The sequence below is a fragment of the Equus przewalskii genome, chromosome 22, assembly GCF_037783145.1.
Source record: "Equus przewalskii isolate Varuska chromosome 22, EquPr2, whole genome shotgun sequence".
Lineage (NCBI taxonomy): Eukaryota > Metazoa > Chordata > Mammalia > Perissodactyla > Equidae > Equus > Equus przewalskii.
In genome coordinates, this window is record NC_091852.1 from 11,346,063 (window position 1) to 11,373,179 (window position 27,117).

At 36.1% G+C, this 27,117-nt stretch overlaps 1 long non-coding RNA gene across 1 annotated transcript in view; it reads right to left on the minus strand.

Moving 5' to 3' along the window:
- LOC139078433 (uncharacterized) overlaps positions 1-15,405 on the minus strand; it is a 54,918-nt gene extending 39,513 nt beyond the window's left edge. The window contains exon 1 of the long non-coding RNA XR_011531363.1: positions 15,270-15,405. This is a non-coding gene — a long non-coding RNA (uncharacterized lncRNA). The remainder of the gene's footprint in view (positions 1-15,269) is intronic.
- Between the last annotated feature and the right edge of the window lie 11,712 nt (positions 15,406-27,117).

Genomic DNA, 27,117 nt, shown 5'->3' on the forward strand with positions numbered 1-27,117 from the left:
TTAATATTGCTAACATGGCAATACTCCCTAAATTTATCTACAGACTCAATGCAATCTTTATCAAAATTCTAACCTTTTTTTTTTTTCAGAAAAGGATAAGTTGATTCTAAAATGCATATAGAATTGCAAGGAACCCTGAATAGCCACAATAATCTTGAAAAAGAAATAGAAAGTTGGAGGACTCACATGTCTCTATTTCAAAATTTAATACAAAGCTACAGTAATCAAAAGTGTGGTACTGACATAAGGACAGACAAAATGAGCAATGGAATACAATTGAGAACCCAGAAGCAAACTCATACATCTATGATCAATTGATTTTCAACAAGGTTGCCAAGACCATTCATTGAGGAAAGAATAATCTTTTTAATAAGTGGTGCTGGAACAATGGGATATCCACAAGCAAAGGAATGAACTTTGATGCTAAACTCGTATCATATATAAAAATTAACTCATAGTCTATCAAAAACATAAATGTAAGCACTAAACCTGTAAAACCTTAGACGGAAACATAGGTGCATGTCTTTGGATCAGCTGTTTCTTAAATATTATACCAAAAGCACAAGGAAAAACTAAGTTACATATATTGGATTTTGTCAAAATTAAGAACTTTTGTGCTTCAAAGAACACTATCATGAAAGTGAAGAGATAATCCATAGAAGGGGAGAAAATATTTGCAAATCATATATCTGATAAGGCTCTAGTATTGAGACTATATCAAGATATCTTACAATTTAATAACAGAAAGACAACTAATAAATGGACAAAGAACTTGAAAAGAAATTTCACCAAAGAATATGTACAAACGGCCAATAAGCACATGAAAAGATGCTAAACATCATTAATCATTAGGGAAATGCAAATGAAGACCACAATGAGATATTATTTCGCATCCATGAGGATGGATATATTTTCAACAAACAACGCAGAAAATTGCAAGTATTGATGAGAATATGGAGAAATTACATTGCTGGTGGAAATATAAAATCCACTATGGGGAACATTTTGGCCTTTCCTCAAAGACTCAAATATAGAGTTACTACCACATGACCCAGGAATTCCGCTGGTCCAAATAGAGCCAGAAAGTAGAATAGTAATTGCCAGCAGTTGGGGTGAGGGGCAGATAGAGAGTGAATGCTAATAAGTATGGGGTTTCTTTTTAGGGTAATGAAAATATTCCAGAATTAGTGGTGATGGTTGCACTACATTATGAATATGATAAAAACTACTGAATTGTATACATTAAAATGGTTACGATGATGACTTTTATGTCACATGAATTTTACCTCTATAAAATGAATGAAGAAAAATTCATGAAAAATAAAAAGGAATAGTGTTTCTAATTAAAAATAAATAAGAAAAACACATCTCATTCAAAACAGTAGCAAAAAATCACAGAAATAATCCAAAGAAGAAATGAGCATCTTTTTAGGCATGTTATCTTTTAAAGTATAGGGAGGTAGAGGAATCATTGTCAACTATTCCTTAATTCTCAACCAAATTACTAGTGTTTGCCTCTCCCACCATCACAGAAATAGAATTTGGAATGATCTTCCTAGGCAATATTCTCAAAAAATTTGTTGGGGTTTCTCCAATACTGAGGGAAATACTGAGTCAACACTAGGGGAATAGAAATATTCCCAGAATGTTAGCACCCTAAAGATCTCCTCTTCTCAGAACTGATAAAATTTCAGATACTTGGGAATATAATTCAGGAAGATAAATTGGGGGATATTCCTGGGTGGCCAAAACAGCAGTGGTGGGAAGTGGTGACCCTGACCAGACAAACCCTTGGTGGGGTGAAAGGCTGCTGTTTACCCAGCTGTGATCTCAATGCAGCCCTTGGCCCCAGCTGTTCTCTTTCAGTCATAACAAATTAATACTCTTGAGGGGCAAGTTTATACATGCCACCTACAAATTGTCTCTGAATATATCCAGCGGAATATAGTCTTTAGTTCTGCTCCCTGTCTCCCTAAATGTGATATTTTTCCATCATATAATTGTATACTTTTATTGACAGAAAAGATGTTGGGTTAGGAAAAACCTGCTGTTTTATTGATTTCCAACAGCATTTCTCATAACTAAAGTCATAGGGTAGTTTTCTTTCACTCAACAAAATGAAGCTTTGAAAATGGATTTGTTTGGCTGAATCGGATGCTATCATTAAGAATAATCTCCATCATAAAATTAGTGGACTTCAGACGTATTTGTCTATTACTTATCTTATAAATTTAAGTGATAAGAAATTCTCTCCTGAGATGATCAGGCAACAAGTGGGACTTAAATGGGACAGAGGAAGAGGTTTTTTTTTGTAATGAAAACAACAAAAAACGGTGAAGAAACATTAGATGTCAAAACAGAGGAAGGTAACATTTTTTCCGCTAGAGGTGATTTTTAATTTTCGTATCTAAAATGTAAATGGTATAGAGAATTTTAAAGTAGAGTATAAGGTGCTATAAATTATTTTCAAACACAGTATCTCATTTAATCATGACTCTTTTTCAAAATGAGAAATGGAGCACTCGGAATGTTTATGATTTACCCAGCATCACACAGCCGATGAGTGATGGAAGTGGAACTAAATGTGGTCATTTGAAGCAAGCCCAGAATTCTTTAGAAAACGTTTTTTTTTTTTTTACAAGAAGATTGTCATTTCATACACTTAAATGACTCAAATCTGTATAGACCAATATTATATATTATCTCATTTCTATAATTCTGGGTGTGGAAATACATACAATAAACAGAAAACTGCGTAAAATATCAAGGCAGAGATTAAAAGTTATTTTAATTATAACAGTTGATTTTACCTTCTTACTGGGCCATGTCCTGTCTTATCCTTTTTGTAGATTAAAGGTGGTGATACCCATACACTTAGGAAAGAATATTACAAACATCATATTTTGAGTTTTAACTGAAGAAGAAAATGAGCACATATTAATTTATTCCAAACTAATGACTAAAACCACTGCTATTCTTCTTGTAAGCTTTATCTATAGCAGTAAAGTAAGTTTAACCAAATATTTGTACCTGGTGTCAGTAGCATTCATCTATGAAGTCATGGAATAGTATTAGTTATTATACATGGGTCCACCCGTATACAAGCAATGTCTGTCACATGTTCTTCATAATCTATTCATTTAATTGTAAATCAATAACCCCTAGATGTATTTCTCTCTGTGCACTCATGAAATATAATCTAAAAATGCTGGACAACTTACTAAAGATACCACCAGACGTAGACAATTAGAATGCTTTCTAACTCATAGATTATAGTTTTACGAAATCCTACATTAAAATGTCTCTTTCAAATAGTTCTAAAAGAAAAATGCTAACCATTGGATGAAAGTCAACCAATAAATTCCTACAATTTCAACTTCTCTGTCCTTTTTTTGAGTTTCTCTTTCCATCAGTCCAAACATGCCTGATTATCAAGATCTTTTCCCCGTTTCTATTGTAAAAAATCTATTTACAGATATGGTATGATTTTAAATAATTTTTAATAAAGTAAATTTATGCAGATTGCACTTCAAATTTGAAATAAAGCCATAAACAAGAGAGAGCCTGGGGCAGTGATGCAGGAAGGCAAATGGAAAATAACAGACAAAATGACATCAGACCTGCTCACTAAAAAGGCATACAGAGCAAGAGAAAGATATCTTTGGCTGTTAGTAAAAGAGAGACTTTCAGAATGACAAAGAGGAAGAGATACTACCTGCTAGGAGAATAATGAAAGACTCAAGTGTGGGGATTTCAACTCTACAGGATTTATAATACCTTTGTAAATAATACTAAAAGTGTATTTAATAAGTGGGACTTTGAAGGCTTGAAACCGGATAACAGAAAGCTGAGAGAAAATGCTCAAGAAAAGTTATCACAATCAAGTTGAAAAGAATATATTTCAAATCATTTTGTGCTTTGAATTTTTCTTTGTAAATCCTTGCTTCACTTGGTACTATGAGTAAAATGTATTTTTTAATAGTAAATGTACTTATCTGCATTTTGCTAGATCATGCTAAAATAGTGGCATTTTATTCCTCTGTGATAGTTTTCAGGGCACATTTAATTCAGTCAATTCACTCAGCGAAATTTTTGAGGTATCACTTGTGTGCAAGACACTTTGCTAGATGCTGAAAGACATGTAAATTTACAGGGTCCCCATTTTACAAAAAATAGTAATCACGTTTTTCAATAGTCAAAGTGAGACGTGGACCCAAATATTCTTAGTAAAATAATGGTACAGGACAAGACCATTGTCGATGTAATGGAGGATAATAAAGGAAGGAGGAACCTTTACTTGATGGTCAGAGATGGCACCAATGAGATGACACATGAGACAGTTTGAGAAGAAATTGGTTAAGTAGAAGGTAGGAGGAGACTGGGAGCAAAGAGTTAAGGAAAAGAATAAGCAAGGTCAAAAGTGGCAGAGGGGCCCTGCTCATATCTCTTGGGCATCCTACTTCAGTGGTCAACTTCCAACCACCAGTATCTTTATCCCTTTGCTTGAGTTCTTTCTCTGAAGTGGCAGAAGGCCACTCTTCCCACAAATATGACTGTCCCAAGAGCTGGGGAGTTAATACCTCCTGGAGTTGGTGTGGAAATGTCCAGCTCCTTTGCCTTTGATGATTCCACACTACCTCTCAGAGTTTTCGCAGTGGAATTAAGCTCTAGTTGCCTGCGATAGAAGAGACTCTCTAACTCTTTATTCATAATCCTTTATTGGCTGCCTTCTTTTCTCTGTTTCACTTTTCCATTCTCCTGGTGATATTTCCTGCACCTCCCAAACAAACTTGAATCCTTGACCCAAGACTGTTTTGGGGAACATAAACCAAGGAAATATGAATCTTCAAGAATGAGGAAAAATTCAAAAGGGTAGGGGAGCATGGTCCATATTGGAATATCACAGAAGATATGACTGGAAAGATAGGTTGTACCCATTGGTCCATGATTCAAGCATCGTATCTACTATATTACTAGCCAAAGACGTCAGACGTTAACTAAGGGCAGGGCATATAGGTAAGAGCAAAGAGAGGATGAAAAAATAAAAGACTTCTTTTACTTCAAATCATAAGAATGGCAACAGCACTTCTCTCTCTCAATGCATCAATGTTTTGCCCTTGATGAACTCATACCCGTTGACTTAAGGAAGGTGGGATGTGGGAGTGGAACGGGGTTTGGCGCAAGGCTATTAGAAGATGCTTTCTTTGATTTCAGTTGGATTATTGGTACTTGTTTTCCAAAGAGACCTAATATCTGAACTTTCCTTTCGTTACTTAATAGAGATATGCTTTACACAGTGCTTTGAACATAGCAGGTCCTTAATAAATATATTCTTAAAATATTTTTTTAAAAATGGTTCATTTTTCTTTCTAAGGTCTACGACAATGTACCTTTATTTCTTGAGACTATCTTTTAGGCATCATGGTATCTCCCAACTAGGTAAAACATAAAAAGATAGATATTCATTTCCTGTTATGGTTACTGCCCTTAAGCCCTTGAGCAAATGTATGCCCTCTTTGTTAGACTTACATGTTCAAATTTAATTGAGTCTTTCCCAAAGGTTTGATTGTATCTTAGTGTTTGATAAATACTAAATTAACATCCATTAGCTCCTTCATACATATGCATCAAAAAATACTGTCAAGTAATCTGTAGATATTTTCCAAAGTGATCGAGGAGACCATAAATGATACCTCAGCACTAAGTGGAGATTGGTTTCTTCAAGAGCTGCTTTTCTTATCTTCAATTTTAAACAATTCTGAAATTTCTCTCTCAGAATTTTCAACATTCTAGGAAGGAAATGAAAACAGCAAAATGCCTAGTCTGGATTCATTTTAAACTCTTACAAGAAAACAATAAAAATGAAAGCTGCTTCATCATTGTACCGGAAGCTGCAGGTGTTGGAGCAGCTAAAGGAACAGCTAAAAATGGTGGACTTGAAACTTTTCCAGAAAAGCTCAGACTTGGGGATATGGAAAGTTTGTGTCATTTTTAAAATAGAAATGTGCAAGCTTGATTTACACAAACAACATCTTCGAAAGAAAGCCACGGTCGTTAGGAGGAAATAAACCTAGGAAGCTGCTTCTTTCTGTTTCAAAAGTCTCCTCCTTTCCCTCTCTCCATTTTTGACTGCTCTTAAAGTCAGTTAACAAATAATTGTATATATTTCTAAAGGCCCTCTCTCTAGAGATGACTAACATAAAAGAGGCTGTGTTTAGTCTCAGTTCTAGGCAGTGACTTAGCATTTCAGAGCCACAAAGGGAGTGGAATTGAATTGTGCTTACCCTATAGAATATATAACGGAAAATCTATTTGTTTTCTGCTTTTGCTTCTGAATTTTGTTTATTTTATATTTAAGTGCTTCAGAATCAGGTATAGCAGTAACAGAGGCAATAACTGATGTTTCCTTCCATCCTTATTGCTTGTGGGCATCATTAAAACCAAACAGGTAAAGAAAAACACTCCACTTCATCCTGTTCATCATTTTGGAAATGAATTACATGACCAAAGCCACAGCTGCTGACACCAAACAGATATGTTCTGTCAGAGCCTGACTCTGGCATTGCAAGTTCAACTTACCCTGAGTTTATTCTCAAGGCATAACAGGAATAAATTGCTACATTTATGATAATTTCTTTCCAGAAGGGAAATGATTTTGAATGGAATTGAGTAGAAAATTCACCTTCGGGGACTGACAGGATAGTGACAGCACTAGACATCAAAGTCAACCCCTATATGAGGAAAGGCATTTCTTGAACTTAAAAATGAAAGATAATGTGCCAGGGTTCAGTAAACACCCATTCCAACCTCTTTTTTAATGCAGAAGAAGCTAAAAGTTACATTTCCCATTGAGTCAATGTTAACATTCTTGGATGTGTTAATGGTATTGTGGTTATGGAGGAAAATGTCTTTGTTCTTAGGATATTCATGGTGAATTACTTAGGGGTAAAGTGTCAGGATGTGTGCACCTTACTTTCAAGCGGTTCTGCAAAAATGAAGTCACGTGTGGAGGCCCTACGAGAGTAAAGGATGCATTTATGAGAGAGAGAAAGCAAATACGGCAAGGTGGTGAAATACGTAAATAATAATCAGGCATTCAAGTACTATTCTTTCAACCTCCTTATAGTTTTCTTTTTTTTTTAAACAAAATTTGGAGAAAAAGTGCTAAATTTTTTCAAAAGCAAGTAAGTAAATAAAAGTATCTTTAACTTCATGTCAAATTTTAATCAATTCAATGCCTCTTTAAGTAAGAGCTCATTAAATGTAAATCATGGCTAACTTCGTTTTGCTTTTTCAGCCTTAGAAAAAGATTGTCCTTCAATTCTTAGGACTATAAATTTTCCACCTAATATACCACACTTCTGAAAAAACACAATATAAAACAAGTGTGATTTTATCAAATTTCTAATTGTTTTGTTTTTCTTTATTTGTGTGATTAGTGTAAGTCAAAAGAGCACTGTGATCGAATAGCATAATTATTATAAAGATTAAATAAAATATTTGTATTACAAGAAAGAATATCTTCTTAGATTCTCTTGTTGCTAGGTTTCTCGATGTGAGTTATGTTCTATCAATTAATGCCCTTGTGTAAACTTTGATTTCTAAAAAAGTCAGGTGAGGAGACAGGAAGCAGCACATCTATTTTGCTGGCACAGAACATGGCAGGTGTGATAAGGCTCTAGGGCTGTCCTAGCAGCTTCCCAATTTCAGTTTATATTCCCGGCCACGGCAGAGGTAGTGTATTTTGCAGTCAGCAGTGGTGACAGCAGCTTCCTGGGTTGTCAGCTTTCTGTAAAAGCAGAGGTAAATTTAACAATTGCAGCAAAAGTAGATCAGCTCTGAACCTAGAAAATGTTCTGTAAATTTAGCCTAGAACCTGTTCACAGCTTTTTTTTTTTTTTATCATTTTGTAGGTTTCCATTTCTTGATTTAAAAACTCCCTTCTGATTAACTAGAGTGAATTCTGTTGTCCGCAATTTAACCCTGATCAATATACCAGTCTTCTTCTTTAGCCACGTAAGGTCAACACTAATTAGAATCTCCAAAACCCTGCCAAATTTACTTTGCATGTATATTCTCTGTCTTTTCCTCAATCTTTCTACTCTGTCTTCTACAAGAATCATTTACATCTTATTTAATTATATGTAAGTTTATTGTTCCCAATTATTTTTCTCCTTCTCTCTTAGAGACATATTTCCCCTCACACACTGGCGTTAGCTTAGCCATCTGATTTGCTTTGGCAATGGAATGTGAGTAGAACATAAGCTAAGCATGAGTAGATGCTTTAACAGCCATTGGCTTGTTCACCACTGCTGTTTCCTCTCTCCCACAAGAATGATTTGCCTCAGATAAGAGATGCTCCCTCAACTTAGAACCCAGAAAAGTGAGGTACAATGGGATAGAACCACAGATGATACAGAGATGAAGATAACGTGAGCAGGATATAAATGTTTGTTTTTAAAAACCATTTTGGGGTTTTAGTGGAAGCTGTGCTACCGTAGACACAACCTTTGAATTTATTCCCCAGTTTCTTCTGCTTTGTCTTCTCTAAAACTCTTCTAAGTATATTTTAATTAAATAACTTAATGTAGAATTTATTGTCAATCCTCTTATTCATAAATGTGTTTAGAAGGGGTCCTCTAGGGGCATAATCAGGGTCTTCTGTTTTGAACAAATAATATGTCAGGGAAAATAAACTATCCATTTCTTTATAAACTATTCTTAGTCTAATAAATATATTTGGCAATTGTTTTTGTCTGCATTTTACACACCTTTGAATCTCCAGCCTCTATCCCAGTACTTGAAAGAAAATAGATGCTTAATAAGTATGTTCAGTGCATGTATGAATGGATAAATTTATTTAATCTAACATGTGTGACAATTGGTAAGATGGCAGGATTTTTGCATCCATTTCTTCTAACATGATCCTCTTATTAAAAGTTTCATGCTGAGTTCAAACCCAAATGACGAAAGAAAACAGAATTATCAGTGAAATGGGATTTAAAATTCAGAAAACTCATATTTTTCTTTCAGTTTCTTTAAATCCCTCATTATGGACAAATACAACACTACATTAAAGATCTTATTCCAACTATCTTCTATCAGCTCTCCCTTTGAAGAAGAAACATGTAGGAGGTTGTAGTTGGTGTTAGGACTTCTTTTGTTTTCTTCTCACCTTATATCGTCTTATCTTTTGGAGGAAGATGGCATGCCATTAAAAATATCAAGCTGACATTCAAGATGTCAAGTTTGTAATTTAGTTCAGTTCTAGAAAAATCAAAGAGAGGTACAGAATAGTGAAAATCAATGAATTATAGGTCCAAGTAGGATTTTTAAAAATGTTATATTCAGGGCATAAGAGGAGGAATGAGAGAGAGGCAATGGTTTGAGAGTGGGGTGCTTACAAATTGAAATTATAGAAGTGCATTTATTGATAATAAAAAAGTCCAGGGTAGGATAATATAATGACTTTTTGAGATTGGATAAAAGATTAAGATATTAGAGGAGAAGGATCAAGGAACTTAAAGTCAAGGTATTAAGAGGAGCATTCCTGGGATTATTCAAATAACCAAGAATTAACAAAAGAGTGAGGTTTCATGGAATGACAATGAGCATGTTGCTAAAATCTTTTATGAATGCAGAAAAGTGGTTTGGATATTCTGTTACTGAAGATGTACAAATTTAAGGGTAAATACTAAAATAATGGAAATAAACGTATAATTTCCAAACTAGTAGAAAGAAGATAAGACTGGAAAAAAGAAAACTCTATCAATCCTATGAAATGCAGGAAAGATAAACCAAAGAAGCAAAGAAAAACATGTCAAATAAAAGAGCAATATAAGATGGTAGAAATAGAAGCAAATATATTAGCAATAACAATAAATATAAATGAATTAACATCATCAGATACAAAGATTCTCAGACTGTTTTAAAATATATATAATTTATGTAGGTATATATTTCAAAAATGACACCTGAAACAAAAATTAAATGTGGGGTGCTTTAATGTAAAGGGATAGTAAAAAACGTACCAAACAAAACCTACCAAAAGGACATTACCAGAAAAATTTGACTCTAAGGAAATAAGCACTGTTATGGATAAATAAAGTCATGACATAATGATAAAATAGCCCTTCATGTGACTGAATTACTCTCACCTTTTGATATTTCTAAGACACTAGCAAAATGTGCAGCCACACTTTTGGCTTTCTCTGTAAAGCACGATTTCCTGAGAGTAAATTTCCTAATGGACGCATCTTTTTCAGTCTGGGATAGACTGAGAACTTCCTAAATCATCCAGTTCTCGTGTGTTTTTGGTTAACAGTTCTTCCTCAATCTAATGCATTCCTCTTACATTTTACTATAAGCAACAAGAAGAAACTAAGCTATACCAAGCAACAACAAGACACTAAGACCCTTTGAGTGGAAATCTTCACAGCTAAATATCCAAGTTAATCATTTACAAGCTTTGCTTTTCACATAACTGCAGGACACAATTCAGCTAATTTTCTGCCATGAAATAATAAGGATCCACTTTCCTCCAATTTCCAATAACATGCTCCTCATTTTATTTCCATCTGAACCCTTACCGGCTGAGCCAGTATTTCAACTAATGGTCTGCTCAGGACGATTTAGGTGTTCTCTAAAACAATATACATTTTGTCTACCATGTTCTTCACTTCCTCTGAGCCCTCGCTAGCAAAATCTTTTACATCCATATTTCTACTAATATTCTCTGTAAGACAATCTAGACTTGTTTTATCAAGCTACCCAAAATTCCTCCAACCTCTGCTCACTGTCAATTCCAAAGCCACGTTCACATTTTAAGGTCATAGCAGCCCCATTCTAGATAACAAAATAGCAAATTTGTATTGCTGCTGTAAGAAATGATCACAAATTTAGTGACTTACAACAACACAAATTTATTATCTATGCGAGTTTATTATTTATGCAGTGTTGGAGGTCAAAAGTTCGAAATGTGTTTCAATGAGGAAAATCAAGGTGTCAACAGAGCTGCATTCCTTGTGGAGACTCTAGGGGAGAATCCATTTCCTTTCCTTGTCCAGCTTCTAGAGGCCACCCACATTCCTTGGCTTGTGGCCTCCTTCCATCTTCAAAGCCAACAAAGGACAGTCAAGTATTTCTCATACTGTATCACTCTGACGCTTTTAAGGATCCTTGTGATTATACTGAGCCCACCCAGATAAAGTAGGATAATGTCCTTATTTTAAGGTCAGTTGGTTAGAAATCTTAATTCTACCTACAACCTTAATTGCCCACTGTCATGTAACGAAACATACTCACAGGTTCTGGGAATGAGGACATGGACCTGTTTGGTGGCAGGACCAGTATTCTCCCTACCACAGACAGGATGTGAGGATTTAAAAAATTAAAGACAGGTTTTATGAAAAGATTAGGAAAACGCACACATACAACCAAGAATGAAGAATGAATAAATCTCTGGATGCAGTTCAGATTTAAAATTTATAAGAGTCTATTATACAAAAATTTATGACAATACAATTAAAATTTGAGATGAAATGAACAGTTTGATGTAACTATATAAAACATATCATGCCAAAAATGACTTAAAAAGAAATAGAAAAACTAAATAGACCCATGGAAAAACTAAATAGATCCACGAAAATGTGCAACACTAGACCTAAAAGGTTTAAATAAATGAACATTGTGGCAAACTTTCTAAAAACAGATCATTCTTATGCACAGTTCAAGAAAAACATAATAGAGGAACAAGTTTTCAACTCATCTTATGACACTATTAAAGTGTTAATACTATTATCTGATAAGGACACTATGAGAAAGGACCATCACAGAAAAATTTTAAGTAATAAGTTAATTTAAATTTTAAATAAATTGTATGCAAAGTATTAATAAATCATCAATGTATAGTAAACAATAATAATAAATCATAACCAATTTGAGTTTTTGTCAGGAATTCAAGTAATTTTCAAGGAATTCAAGGATGGTATTACACTATGAACTATTGGTATAATCTACCTCATTAACAAATTAAAGGAAGAATAACATTATCACCTCAATAGAAGCAAAATACATAATCTAAAAAGTAAATTGAATTTTCTTAACTACTATCCTTAACCTGTAAAGATTATCTTGCAAAAACTTGTAGTAAATTTCATACTCAGATGTAAAATGTTAGAAAGTTTCCTCTTAAACCCAGTCAAAAGGACACGGATGCAGGCTATTACTGCTTCTGTTCAACCGTGGACTAAATATTTTAGCCAGAAAAAGAAGATAAGGAAAAGAAGTAAAATATGTCAGGATTTTGAAGTGCAGCAAACATTGCTTATTGCTCACTCAATGGCTGGTCCTCCACCTTCTTTGCCGCTAGAGTTTGCTTCCCTCTAAAGAGGCAAAATATGCCCTGTGTGTGTTCCCATCATCTCTTGAGGTTTGAGAAAGTTTGCTGAAAGAGTCCCTGGAAGGATCACTCTCTTCATTTCTGTCCTTCCGATTACTAATTACACAACTGTTTCTCAGGCTTCACATCCTTGCAGCTCCTGCAGCATTGAACATCCTTCAACACCCTTTTGGCCATCACAGAATTGATCAAATTTGTTTTGCATCTTACCTCATTACCTCCCTCCCTTTGTGCTTCATTTTTCCCTCTTTTCATCATAAAAAGAGTTTTTCAAAAGGTTTTGTAGTCCAACCTTTGTATGTCTTTCTTCTACTAGTTTTCCAGCTGTACACACTGCAACTTTTTCTCTCTCTGACCCCTGTGGACATAACTTTCATTTCTGCATCTCCTGTCCCAACCTCACTATAAATGGCACACTGTGCACCTCCCTTCCATTCCATGAGTGTTCTACTGGTAACCCAGATTCAGCCAATCAAATTCATAAAATTATACTGAAGATGTGTTTCCTGACATCATTTTTCTATGAATAAGTTACCTCAAGTCCTTGTTTTGCATAAATAGTCAGTACTAATAATACCATAATTGTTACACTATGCAGGCTCAAATCTTAGCTTTCTCCTTGATTTTTCTCTTCCCTACATTCTACTGCCAAACTGATCATCAAATCTTAATTCAACAATAAAATGGTCTGCAACGGCAAAATGGTGTTTTTCTATTTAAATTTCCATTGACATTACATAACTAAACCTTCAATATTGCTTCCTGGTGTAGCTCCTCTCCAAAGGTGGTCACCAATGAGCCACATCTTCTGATATCCACATACTATGTAGTTCTCTCCCACATTGAAACTGGGCTGGCCGGCCCGGTGACACATATTAACCAATATGGCAGAGGTGCCAATTCCAGAACCAAGCTTTACGAACAGGCAAATTTCACTTTCTTTTTCTTAGAATGCTCACTTTTGGGAACCCTGAATGACCAGGTAAGAAGTCCTGATTTCCTGACGGGCAGTCCATGTGGACAAACCATATGGAGAGGCCACGTGGAGAGAAAGAGAGTTCCAGCTATCGCAGCATCCTTGTCAAGTCTCTCGATGACTTCAGCCACAGTCACCTTCTGACTGTTATCACACGAGGGACATCACAGGAGACTAGTGCAAAATCCACCCAGTCAACCCAGAGAATCAAGAGAAGAAAATAATTGTGGGTGTTCTCCTAAGTCGTTAGAGTTAGTTTATTTCACAGTAAGAGATAATGCAAACACTAACCTAAATCTGTATGAAAATGATAACATTTGTATACCTCACTTGAGTAAACAACTGAGGCTGAGAATTGACCAGGGTAAAGTTGCGCTTACCCGGAAGTCCTTTACAGCTTTTATTCCCTAACTATACTGTACTCTCCCGTCCCTAAGTTTATGATCACGCGAGCCTCTGATGGTGAGGTCCTTTTGGCTCCAAGAGTGGCCATCCCCATACGCCAGTCAAAAACCCACCAATCCTTCAAGACCAGATTCCCTGACTCCCCTTTGCTGTGAATCTCCCCCAAAGCTTCCAGAAGAATATGGTTTTCTCCATTTCTTTTGAATCACTGAATCACTATGTCTCTCATTAATGTGGTTGATTTAACTTTAGCTATCTTTTTAATTTTTTTTTTAAGACTAGGTCCTTTCCTGTCTACTAGATCAAAATGCACTTCTTCATCTGTGCCTCTCATCAATGCCTTTTAAAACAGTAGAATATTTGTCAAGGAGAGTATAAACCCTCAATGTGCATTTAATTTTTCAGGGTAAAATATGTTTGTGGGGTAAAGACAAAGTAATTAAGTTCTAGTTGGACAAAGTTAAGAGCAGGCTGAGTGAAATGAGGGGAGAGTCTTTGGGGTGAAAGATAAACTTTCAAGACTATTTTGACACACTTTTTAGAGATTAGTCCATCATATTTATCAAATTCCCTGGAAGTATTTTTCTGATATTATTTCCCATTGCCATACTAAACTATCAAAATACCCCGATTTCTAATATTCTAACATTTTAGTGTCTTGTTCTCCAAACTGCCTTTCATAAGAAGCATGGCAATCTTTTGCCCTACTACCAGTCTCAACTTGTGTTCAAGAGAATACAGTTGCAGAGCAAAGAATAAACTATTTAATTCTTTCTGTTTTATGATCATAAATACTAAACATCAGAGTAATATATAACATTAAAACCCATGTTTAATTATAAATAGAAATAGACTCTTATTTCCTAATACATAGGGGAAAAAAACAAAGATTTAAAATACAGTGTGAAATGCCCCCAAAAGAATCCCAGCATAAAATAATCCCAAACTTAGAATCGCAGCTCTACAGGCGGCGAGGTGGCGCAGGGGTTAAGTTCGCACGTTCCGCTTCTCAGCAGCCCAGGGTTCACTGGTTCGGATCCCAGGTGCGGACATGGCACCGCTTGGCACACCATGCTGTGGTAGGCGTCCCACGTATAAAGCAGAGAAAGATGGGCACGGATGTTAGCTCAGGGCCAGACTTCCTCAGCAAAAAGGAGAGGACTGGCAGTAGTTAGCTCAGGGCTAATCTTTCTCAAAAATAAAAGAAAAGAATAGCAGTTCTATAATAATTATTAGTGAGGAAAATTGCATTAGCATCAATAACACAGCTGTTGACACCTCACAACACATAACAAGCCGTGTTGTTGCACAGCAGTCAGAATGAGCGGGAGCGGGAGCTTAATAAGTGCTATCCCTGATAATAAATTAACATCACATTTTGAATATGCACAAAAAATTGACCAACCCAAGCAAAAATTTTTCCACTTTCCCCAGTGGACTTTTTCCTGGCAGTAAAATAAATGAAATCATCATTTTGACTCTCCTCACCTGACACCAGGGTCAGCTCTAGGTAAAATGCTGCCATATGAAAGCCTCTGGTTTGTTGCTACTTGAGCAGCATATGCATCACCCTGGAGCTTCTTAGAAATGCAGAATCTCGGGCCCACCCAGAACTGCTGAGTCCTCATCTGCATTTGAACAAGGTGCCTCAGGAAATTGGCTTGCACATTAAAGTTTGAGAAGCCCCGCTCTAGTTCATCTCACTTGTTGGTTTTCTCTTTTGATCTACTTCCCTACAGGGTGTTCTTGCCTGGATAAATCATTCTTTGTACAGGGCAAGTAGGCAAGTGGCTATTTTACAGGCAGAACAATATGTTCATAACCTGCCCTTGCTGTTACTTTCTTCTTCTAACATTGTACCCATCAATGGCTTCCCTGAGTCATCACACATGCTGGCCTGATTCAGGGCAAACCAAAAGATTTTCATCTCTTTGTGATGTTTCATCCCCTTTTCACTAGAGCACAGAGAAAAGAGAAGCAATGTTGGCTGCTCTCACTCTTCCTTGCCAGCTTCCCTCTCCCCTGCTGCCTTCAGAAATAGGGGCAATTAACACCCAGGGTGAGTTCAAATAAAGCCCACTGTATTTTCATCCATTTGCAAAATTTTTACAGAAACTTCCCTCTTTTAACAGGTCATAGTAGTAGCTTTAAATAAGCACACTGCTATCCAGAGGTCTGAACTTTTACGGATGCAGAAATTGTTGAATTTCCAGAGCAAAAGACAGTCTAATACCTTCGGTTGTTTAGATGTAAGAAGAACACATGCTATGAATTGTGCTTGACAACTTCCAGTTCATGTAAAATAATAGGGAGTTTAACTAGCTATGATTTATTTTAATACCTCTGTAAGATTTTTTCTCAAAAGGAAATTAACATGCCTCTGATTTAGAAGAGTGAGCTTTTAAGAAACCAATCCTCCCACAAAGAACAATTAATCACCCTGGTCAAAATCCAGAAAAAAAAAAAATCTCATGGGAGGACCTGAAGGGATCTGGAGACTGAAAAGCAGGCATATTGGGGAGGAGAGTTGAAACTTGGAGCACAGAGTGAATTCCTTATTTTGTTACAGCTTTACCCTGAGGTCGGCCACAGTTGAAGTGACGGTTAAAACCATGATAAAACAAAATAAAGCAAAACAAAAACTAATCAGCTTTTAACCCACAGAGAGGAGCCCTAGGGTTAGCACAGCCTTAGAGAGTGATGGAGGAGCCCCAGAATGGAGAGAGACAGAGAAGGCAATCACTGGCTGACCACTGCATCAGGATTGCACAGGGAAGGCTGAAAGCAGTTAAGACCTGGAGCCTAAATAGCTGAACTCAGAAGTGAACCATGGCCCCCACAGGTGTCATGGTCTGCAGTTTTCATCTACCCAAATGAATTGTCTGGCAAAACAAAAATATCAACGTTTGTTGGAGCAATATGACACTTTAGATCACCCACAACACAACATTTATAATATCCAGTATATAATCCAAAAATTACTTGACATACCAAGAGCCAGGAAAAGTTAACCAATTCTAAAAGTAAAAGACAATTGATGCACACTAACCCTGAGATGATTCAGATGCCGGAACAACTAGACATGGACTGCAAAGCCGTTATTTGAACTATGATCAGGTGAGATCAAAGAAAATACATTTATGCTGAATGAAAAGGTAGAAACAGCAATAAGTAGGAAATGTGAAAGAAAAGAAGCAAATGGAAACTTTAATCTGAAAATATAAGCTCTCAAAAAATTCGCCGAATGAGTATAATACCAAAATAGAGATGGCAAAGAAAGAGTTGGTAATCTTGAAGATAGATCAATTGAAAGCATAAGGTTTGAAGAAGAGAGAGAAAAAGACTGGAAAAAATAAGAGTATCAGGAATCTATGGGACAGTTTTAAAAGGTCTTATATACAGGTATTTATCCCAGAAGACGACGAGAGAAGAAAGGGGGAAGAATGAGATATTTGAACACATAATGACAGAAAACTTCCCAATTTGGTGAAAGATATACATTTATAAATTCAAAAAGCTTAGCAAGCCCGAAATTGGAGTAATTCCAAGAATTCATGCCTGGAGATATCACAGTCAAATAAAGGAAAGCTAAAGGAATTTGTCCTGACAAGGCAATGATGCAGCAAATAATAAAGGAAGTTTTCCAGGCTGAAGAGAAATTATACTAGAAATTCAGATCTCTAGGAATGAATGAAAATCATCCAAAATCGTAATAAATGATCACACAGATGATTACAAAAGCATAGGCAACTATAAAAGACCATTTTACAATTTATTTAAAATCCATGTGACTTTAAAGAAAAAGTTGAGGAATTTATAACGTATTCAAAAAGTTAGAGCTAAATAGTCAATGAAAATCAAAATAGCATTCTATAAAGTATTCAGAAGGCAGGAAAAGAAAACAGAGGAAGAGAAAACAAAGCTAACAAACTAAAAACAATATAACAGTAGACCTAAATCCAAACATAAAAATAATTCTATTAAATGCTAATAGACTAAATTTTCCAATTAAAAGAAAAAGATTATAAAAATGGATACAAAAGCAAGATCGAATTGTATGCACAGAAAGTGTTTAAGCAAATGCAACAAAAAATATATGATGCAAACAGAAAGTTTAAGAAACCTGGCCTGTATACATTAATACTGCATAAAATAGACTTCAAGACAAAGAATATTATTGGGAATAAAGAGGTACATCTCATAACGATAAAAGAGTTAATATAGCTGGAAGACATATCAATCATAAATGTATATAAATCTAAAAAGTCTCAAAAATACATAAAGCAGCAATTCTGAGAGTACAAAGCAGTGGTTCTCCATGTAAGATACTGGTTATTTGTGGGGATATTTTTGGTTGTTATATGATTATAAGGTGCTTTTAGCATTTAACAGTCAGAGACTCAAGATGTTGGACATTCTGCAGGTCACAGTATACTTCATACCTGAAGAAATGTCCCTGATCCCACATGACTTCCCAATCTGTTACCAGAAATTCATGTAGTGAAAACCTTTTTTTCAAGTTATCTGAGTTCAGAAATTACCACTAAGTACAAAGAATTTTCAAGCAGTTTTAATTTACAGTGAATTCTCTAAGAATGCAACTACTGTGGAAGTCAAAGGATGATTATGCTTTCATTTGGTTTTTGTTTATTTATTTATTTTTGGAACTTACCAAAAGTTCTATGTGGTTTCATAAACAAATGTCACAGACAGTAATGACTCTTTCCGGATTTAAATCACCAATGTAACACACCTGCATTGGTTTGCATATGTTGCTGTTGCATTCATAATGATTCTATTATAGGAGCTAGTGTATATCTTAGCTGTCTCAATCTATAGTCAAGCTCAAACACTTACAAATAGAAGTAAATATTTTCTTACAAATTACTTTCATTTATAGTAAAATGAAAGGTAAAGCACTGTGTTGATTTTTCAAATTATGGGTGTAGGTGAGTTTCATTTCAGGATAGTAAAATGGACTTGATGAGCCAGGCTGTTGGATATGATAGAGTAGATATCCATCATCTAGAGGGAAGGCAAGTAGACAAATGATTACAAAAGCATGAAACACTTGCTAAAATGGAAGAATGTACATTCTAGAGAAGGTGTATTAGTTTCCTATTGTTATCACAAATTTAGTGGCTTAAAGGATCAGAAATTTATACTCTTGTGGTTCTGGAGACCAGAAGTCCAAAATGGATTTCACTGGACTGAAATCAAAGTGTTGGCAAGGCTGTGCTCTCTTTCGAGTCTCTGGGGGGAGAATTTATTTCCTTGCCTTTTCCAATGTCTAGTGGCTTGTGACCCTTCATCCGTCTTTAGAGCATATCATTCCAATCTTTGTGTCTGTCTTTACACAGCCTTTTCCTCTAATCTCCCTCCCTCACTTTTACAAGGACATTTGTGGTTACACTAAGGCCCCTTGGATAATCCAGAATAATCTCATTTTAACATCCTTAACTTAAGCACATACATCGTATAAAGTAAAATTCACAGGTTCCAAGGATCAGGTCCTGGACATCCTTGGAGGGCATTATTCAGCCTCCCACAGAAGAATGTACAGCAAGGCCTGCCCAAGTCAACTTGGGTAGTTAAGCAAAGCCTCACAAAGGAGGGAAGTTTTAGTATAAGACCTGGTGAGCATTTGGCTTGTTAAAAACTAATAACAACAACAGCTAAGTAGGGGAGGGACCAGACAGAGTTTGGAATAGAAGGGGTTTTCCAGAAGGAAGAAAGCAAAGGGAAACATGTAGGGAGGCATGAGAAAGAATGTCATGTCTGAGGGAAGGGCAGTTGAGTTCAATACTACGGCAACTTGAGAGAAAATGGACAGCAGAATGAGTCACGTACAACTCTGTAAGACATAGAAAACAAAATTTAGTGAATTTTTTTCCTGTAGACAATGGTGAACTATTGAGGAATTCTAAGCAGAATAGCAATAAAATAAAAGTGACTCCAATGAAGGTCATTTAGATAGGAGGCTGGTAACGCATACTGGACAGTAGTACAGGCTAGAGATAATGAGGACCCAAATAACATCCTCTAAGAAAGAATGTCTTTTTGGTTTTTTTCGGGGCTATTTCTATTTTCAAATAATCATCTTATTTACAATCCTGTGTCTTTTAATGACAGACCATAAATTGTGGAGTTTTCTTTTTTAAACTCATTATCTCAGATTTTTAATATGAGGGTCATACACCAGGTCACGCCATCTCTGAGGACAGTCAAAGAGCAGTGACAGGCCAATTCTCAGAAACCTGAGGGAAAATAAAAATAAATCTCTGTCTCAGAAAGATCCACATTGCCGAACCTTTGCCCTACTTGATGGGAAATCACCTTTGAGAAGCTTTAATTTCAGTCCCCAGAGCCCAAAAGGGAGACCGTTTTTCATATCATTGTATTTTTGTGTTGCATTGTTTTGCATCTCAAAAAAGAAAAAAAGAAAAGAAAATGTATTCACAACATTCCCATTAACAGGATCAGAGACTTAAAATATGACTACGTTTGAAAAATCCTCCAGAGATTTCTTTTCCTATTCCTTTGTGAGAAAATTAAGGTTAGAAGTTGGAAAACTTCTTGGCCGAAAAATTTTTCTTTCTTTTTTTTCATGCATTTATTTTATTTTATTTTTTTTGAGGAAGATTAGCCCTGAGCTAACTACTGTCAATCCTTCTCTTTTTTGCTGAGGAAGCCTGGCCCTGAGCTAACATCCGTGCCCATCTTCCTCTACTTTATATGTGGGATGCCTACCACAGCATGGCGTGCCAAGTGGTGCCATGTGCACAGCCGGGATCCAAACTGGCAGACACTGGGCTACTGAGAAGCAGAACATGAGCACTTAACCGCTGCACCACCGGGCCGGCCCCAGCAGAAAAATTTTTCATTCATTCAACATGATATTAAAAAGCACACTTCTGTGTCTAAAGTACAATTAAGCTCCCAGAGCCTCTTTCTTTATCCATAAAGCTGGATGTTTTTTATTCTCCTCAATTTGTCTAAAATCTTATCACTGGGTAGTAGTGGATCATGATTTAACATTCTCAACTGTTTCCCACTATCATTGGAATGTAATTTAATATAAATAAACAATATAGGCCTCCTCACAAAATCCTTTCCTTTCTTCCTTCCTTCCTTTCTTCTTCTTTCACTTCGTGCCCTTTCTCTCTAATTTATCTTTAATTTGACTAATAAAATTAAATTGAATATCAGTTACAGAGGAGGCAGTTTGAAATTGGAGTCATTCACCACTTCTCCTGATAATGTAAAATTTATCCTTGCCCAGGCACTCGCTCTGCCTCCTTCAATGAAATGGCGACAGGAAGGCAGCGGCAACGTCACAGACCAATGGTTCTCAAAACGTAGTCCCTGGAAGAGCAGCACCAACATCACCTGGGAACTGTCTAGAAATGCAGATTTTTAGACCCAACTCAGATTTATTGGGTCAGAAATTATGGAGGTGGGGCCCACCCATACATGTTGTAACTAGCCCTCCAGATGATACTGATACACCCTAAAGTTTGATGAGTGCAGTCATAGACCGCACAAGAAGTCTCTGATTGTCCTCTGCAAAATGAGGATAATATTGACAACCCCACAGCCCTACTGTCATACTTAAAAGGAATGAAGATCTGAAAAGTATCTAGCAATGGGATTGGAAAGTATAACAGGTGCTAAATACATGTTCACTCAGATAATGATAAACGTGTACCTGCTGAGTCTAAGGCACACACGGGAGTAGACATTAAAAGAACATGAATCAGAAACAGACCTCAAGCGATCTTTGGACTGGGCTGGGGGTTGAAGAGTGAGTAACACGCAGGACTATAATGGAAATTAGGAAATAAGTGCCCTGACGAAGGTGCAGATAAAGCACTGGCATGGGGGAAATCAGGGTAGGAGGCCATTTCTGGATAGAAGCCATTTGAGAGAGGCTTTAAAGGGTTGGTAGGATCTGGAAACATGAAGACGAAAATTAGGACACCTCTGACTTCTGAAACGGCTTGTGAAAGATGTGTAGGTTGAAGAATAGAGCAGATATACAGAGAATAAATTAGTTGGCTAAAATGTAAAGGGCATGCCTTAGAGGAGTGGAAAATGTTGGAAGGTCAGATTAGCAGCAGATTGTACAAGATACCAGACTGAGGATTTTGAACTCTAGTATTTAGAGAACAAAAATCCAAAAAAGTTTTGGACAGGAGAGTGACATATACAGGAGAGTTTCCAGGGCCAAACTTAAGATTGGCTTTAAAAAAATAAATTTAAACAGAGATATCGGTAAGTAGGTTGATTTTCCAGTGAACAAATTTTCAGGGAATGTCTACTATTGATTGCGGTAGACTCATGGACATAAAGACTCAAAGTCACAAGACTTGGCTTCAGTGAGTCAACAATCTAGTGGTGAAGATGAACTCTCAGATGCCAAGTGAGAAGAAACTATACGTAGCCCATAAGAGGGATATTTGGCTACTGTAAGAAGTCAGGCAAGGAGAAATTATTCTGGAGCCTTACAAATTAAGGCTGTCTCCTCGCCCTCAATGAGATTGTATTTTCATTCTTTTTGATTACACTGAAATTAAAATCATAAGATAATGAAAATCAAAGTTCAATTATTTCCTAGTAATTATAGTACTGGTTTTAACCTTCAACGTTTCTACAAAAAAAAAGATTTAAAACATTCAGCTGCCTCAACAGTCTCTGGACTCCATTACTCCTATAAGAGTAGATCATGGAGCTAAAATGAGAATAGATTCCAGAGGGATTTCCCTGCTTCCCATAATCAAGTCCCTGATGGGAAGATCAAGAAAATGTTGGAAGGGACATTGTCTTTCTCAGTGCAGAAAGAAAGTATCCACTGTGACTTACAATCATATCTTCTTTTACCTTCTTGGTGACCCTGATAAGCAAGCTTTCCCTTAATCTTTTCTAGAAAAAGAAAAAAGAGATTATATAGGTATCAGAACAGCAAGCAATTAAGCAAGCAAGCAGATAAGTAATGAATAACAGGGGACTCATAGACGTTACACATTCTCCTCCCTAATTTCAAATAGAGAGCCTGTCCCTGGAAAGAGTCAGATTTTTTTATAGCCTTCTTGTGCATAATAATTAAAATCTTTTAATTTGAACTGCTTCCCATGAGAAGGAAAAATGGAGGTCAGTAGGCTCTCCAGCCCCATGTAAGGGATTTTCTGGAGGGTCTACCTTAATAGGAATTTTACTCTGAAGGATACTGCTTCAGGTTCGATAGATAGCAAACAGCTACTTTTTCACCAGCTGATTCCATGCGAAATGCAAGGATACAAAGATGTTTCCAGGAGTGAAGCTCCAGATGCCATAATTTCCATTACTGAAAATATGAAAGGTTAGATGTTTACAGAATCCGCTCATGGTTCATCACAATTAAAAATTTTAGATATTAAAAAACAATACATTCAGTTCACTTCATGGATGAGAGAATGAGAAAGTATGATTAATTCCTCAGAAGCCAAAAATGACAAGATATAATGAATTCACAGAGGTGAGGGTGTGGGGGGGGTCAGAATTGGCCACCCCAAAATGTGTCTCTTTCGCATGAGGATTGTTTTAGGCTGGTTACTTTTAAGAAACTGCAGACAAGGCAGAAGCTCTGAAAAGTAGAAGTCACCCTTTATAAGAGAGATGTACATTTGTAAGGGAAGTCTCCAAATGTAAAGGTGTCTCCCTCACTGTGCCATGAAGAAGGGGGGCAAGGACTTAAATCTGCATAATAACATTACCTTTGTTTACTGTGCTTTTCTGGTAATCTCCTGTAACTGACTCCCCCCACCCCCAACATCCTCCTTTGCCTTTAGCTGAAGATGGTATTTAAGATGAGAGCCTCCACCATGTTGGTGAGTTGCTCAGTTTTCCTGAGTTTCTCCCACCTATACATGTTATAAAGCTTTGTTTGACTTTCTCCTGTTATTCTGCCTCATGTCAATTTAATTCATAGCCCAGCCAGAAGGACCTAGTGTGGATAGAAGAACTGTCTTCCTCCCCTACAAGGGAAATCTGGGGCCAGTGTTTGGTCTGGGGGATGCATCTATTGCAGGTAGACCAGAACTTAGATTTTAATGGACCATCCACTGGGGACTAAAAATAAAGCCTGAGATGAAACAAGGTGCAAGATCAGTTCTGAGACCCCAGATAAATCTAGGCCCTCCCAAATTTCACGTGCCTATGTCTGTCTTTCTCTGGTAGACCCAAGAAAAAGAAATCCATTCTCTGAGAATTACTAACCAAAGCCTGCACAAACGTGGATTTAAGGCCAGAATTTATAACAACTATCTAGTCTGAAAAATCCACTAATGCCAAATTTAGTTTAAATTTGACCTGGGTTGATGATTGTCCTGAGGTGCCTAGCATAACCAAGTAAAATATCTATTTGGAGGAACACACTTAAGACCTGGTCTCAAAGAATTTCCACAGATAACGGTAAAAGGTATATGAACTTTTTATATAGATAGATGTATTGTTCAAAATAATAAAAATATTGGAAACATCCCAAGTGACCATTAACAGTATAACAGATGAATAATTTTGGTGTAGTTATATAAAGGAATATTATAAAGCATGAAAATGAAGAATATTTCTATGTATCTATCTACATATATATATGTCAACATGGAAGAATTACAAAGAGCAAAGAGAGTAAATCATAGAAAAAATTATAGAATGATTGTATGTATAAAAGTTGAAAAGGAAACAAAACTATATATGGGTAGTACATATATACGTATATCTGTGGTAACACGAGCTGCATATATATGTGGTGTATCCATAAATCAAACATGTGGCTCCTTGGGCGGATGGAAAGGGATACATAGAGACAATAAAAGGTGTTTTTAACACATGTTTTTAAACTTCATGGAGAGTACTTGAATATTTATTTTATCATTTTTCATAATTATTATATTTAAATTATATATATAGTTTTGTATTTTTGATATCTTTCACAAAAAGAACACAGGCAGAATCAATTTCTAAATGATGCATGCATAAAATTTATGATGAGCTGTACAAAGTTTTCACTCTAGTTCAAAAGGACAAAAAGATGAAAGTTTAGTTATCACAGTATGATAAAAAATGGATGAATGACATAGCAGTCAGTGTAAATATTCCATTACAAATACCAATTTTGTTTCAAAAAAATACTGGTCATCATAACAAATTTACTGTTGTCATATTGAATGTTTTAAGTCTGTAATATTGCTTTTTTGGGTAATAGTTGCATAGGAGCTAAAATCCTAAGAAATTTTTGCCTTTCTTGGTTTAATAGCTTTGGTTTAATAATTGCACAAAAGCTATAATCCTAAGAAACTTATACCTATTTTTATACTTGTTATTCTTGTACACATTTGGGTCTTATTAGAATAGAATAATTTAGGATAATAAAGAACTAGATGAAGAAAAAAGAAAAGAAACAGGAGGGAGGGATAGAAGAAGGAAAATTAAGAGAAAGAGATGTTTTATGAAAAGATGTTAAGTTCTATTTTACAGATAAAGGATTTGAGGTCCTATTGGGCTGCCTGAGAGAAGATATTTAGTGCACTAAAAAATTTAGGTCTAGAGTTTGGGAAAGAAGTTTGACTAAAGATACAGACTTGCACATTATTCCCAGAAGTGATACAAATGTAGGAAATTGCCTAAGAGAGGGTGGAGAGGGGCAAGATAGAGTCTAAAGAGAGACCATCGGGTGGAAAAGAAGGAGAACATGAGGCAAGAGCCTGCAAAGACAACCCCTGGAGTGTGTATGTGTGTCATGGAAACCAAGGAAGGAGACAACGTTGAAGGTGTGATTGCTACATCTGCTGCCTGAGAAGCTGCCAATTAACCAAACGATTGTTGAAGCATCTTATTCTTTCTTTATACTTTTCTTTGTATGCCTGGTCAAAGTGACTTTCTGAAGATGAAAGCTTATTTCTTTACGGTGAGATGAAATTCAAATATATTTGGGAAAATATATCAGCTGCGGCCAGGTTCTGCCTTATAACAGGAATGCAGCTACCCACAATTATAGCACTCCACAACTAGAAATATCCTTTCCCATAATCCCAACTCCCGGATCCAGCTGTGTCTTTGGAAGATTAGAATAAGATGAATTGCCACTAACAGTATAAAAAGCAAGGGTTGCCAAGCTTGAATATTTTGTTATCGTTAATATGTTTATTGTCATTGTTTTTTCAGGATGATGATGATATGACAAATTACTTTGAAGAAAGTAGACATAGGAAGTTTACCTAGTTTAAGTATTACAGTAAACTCTCCTGAGTGCTCCATCCTTGGATGGACACAGGGTAGGATAAATGACAGGGCAACTTAGGGGCTGTGAAAGTGAGCAAAAATCTGGCAAGAGAATTTAATATGACCTTAGTGCAAGGCAAACATTCAAGAAAAATAAAACTTGAACTCTCTTCAGAGAATGCTGGCTTAAAGCAAACAATTATGATTCAGGAATGGGAGCAAAGAGTTATAAATACTTGCTCAAGATGAAACTTTATGGAGAAAAATCACAAGAAAGAAACCCATAAATCATCATTAGTACTAATGTTTAGAAATAAAACAAAATGTTATTGTCTTCTACACTGTATACTTTATGGCATTCTGATTGCTTTAACTCCAAAGAAGACAGAAGAGCCATAGAGGACAAGCAAAAGAACTTTATGGTAGGCCAAAATGATTTTGTTGTTTTGTTTTGTTTGTTTGTCATGTCTTTGGGGGAAATGATCTCTTTTCCGTTTTTAAAGCGTGTAGTTCTGATAGACTAAACCAGAATTAATCCCATACCATCCCTGGCATGAGGATCTGCTCTCGACCTAGTTCTATCCAATTAGCATTGAATGCCACAGTGACTGGTCCAAGGAGAAACATGGGACACAATTCAGGCCAATGAGTCATCTACATGACTTGTGCTTATGCTGTAGAGAAAGACATCTTTCACTGGGATCACTTACTGGAAACACTAGGGGAGGCTAACGTTGCCAGTGGCTGTCTTTGCCATCATATGGTTATTGCTTAACTGGGAATGAAAGCAGCACACAGATAGGCAGAGCTGAGCGAAATAGGAAAAGCATGAGATTTCTGCTGACATCATTTGAACTCCTGGATGCAGCTCTGGCCAGGATTCCAAATTCCATATGTCAGTCAGTTCCCATTATCCTGACTAATACACTATTTAAAATTAATGATTCTTCAGCCTTCCAAATGGATAAAGCGTAACCAGAAAATCACGAAGGACCAAAATAGTATAAAACTGAACTAGACTTATTTAGGAGATTTTAGAAATTGATGTTACCACCTGAAGCCCCCCCAAAAATTTGAG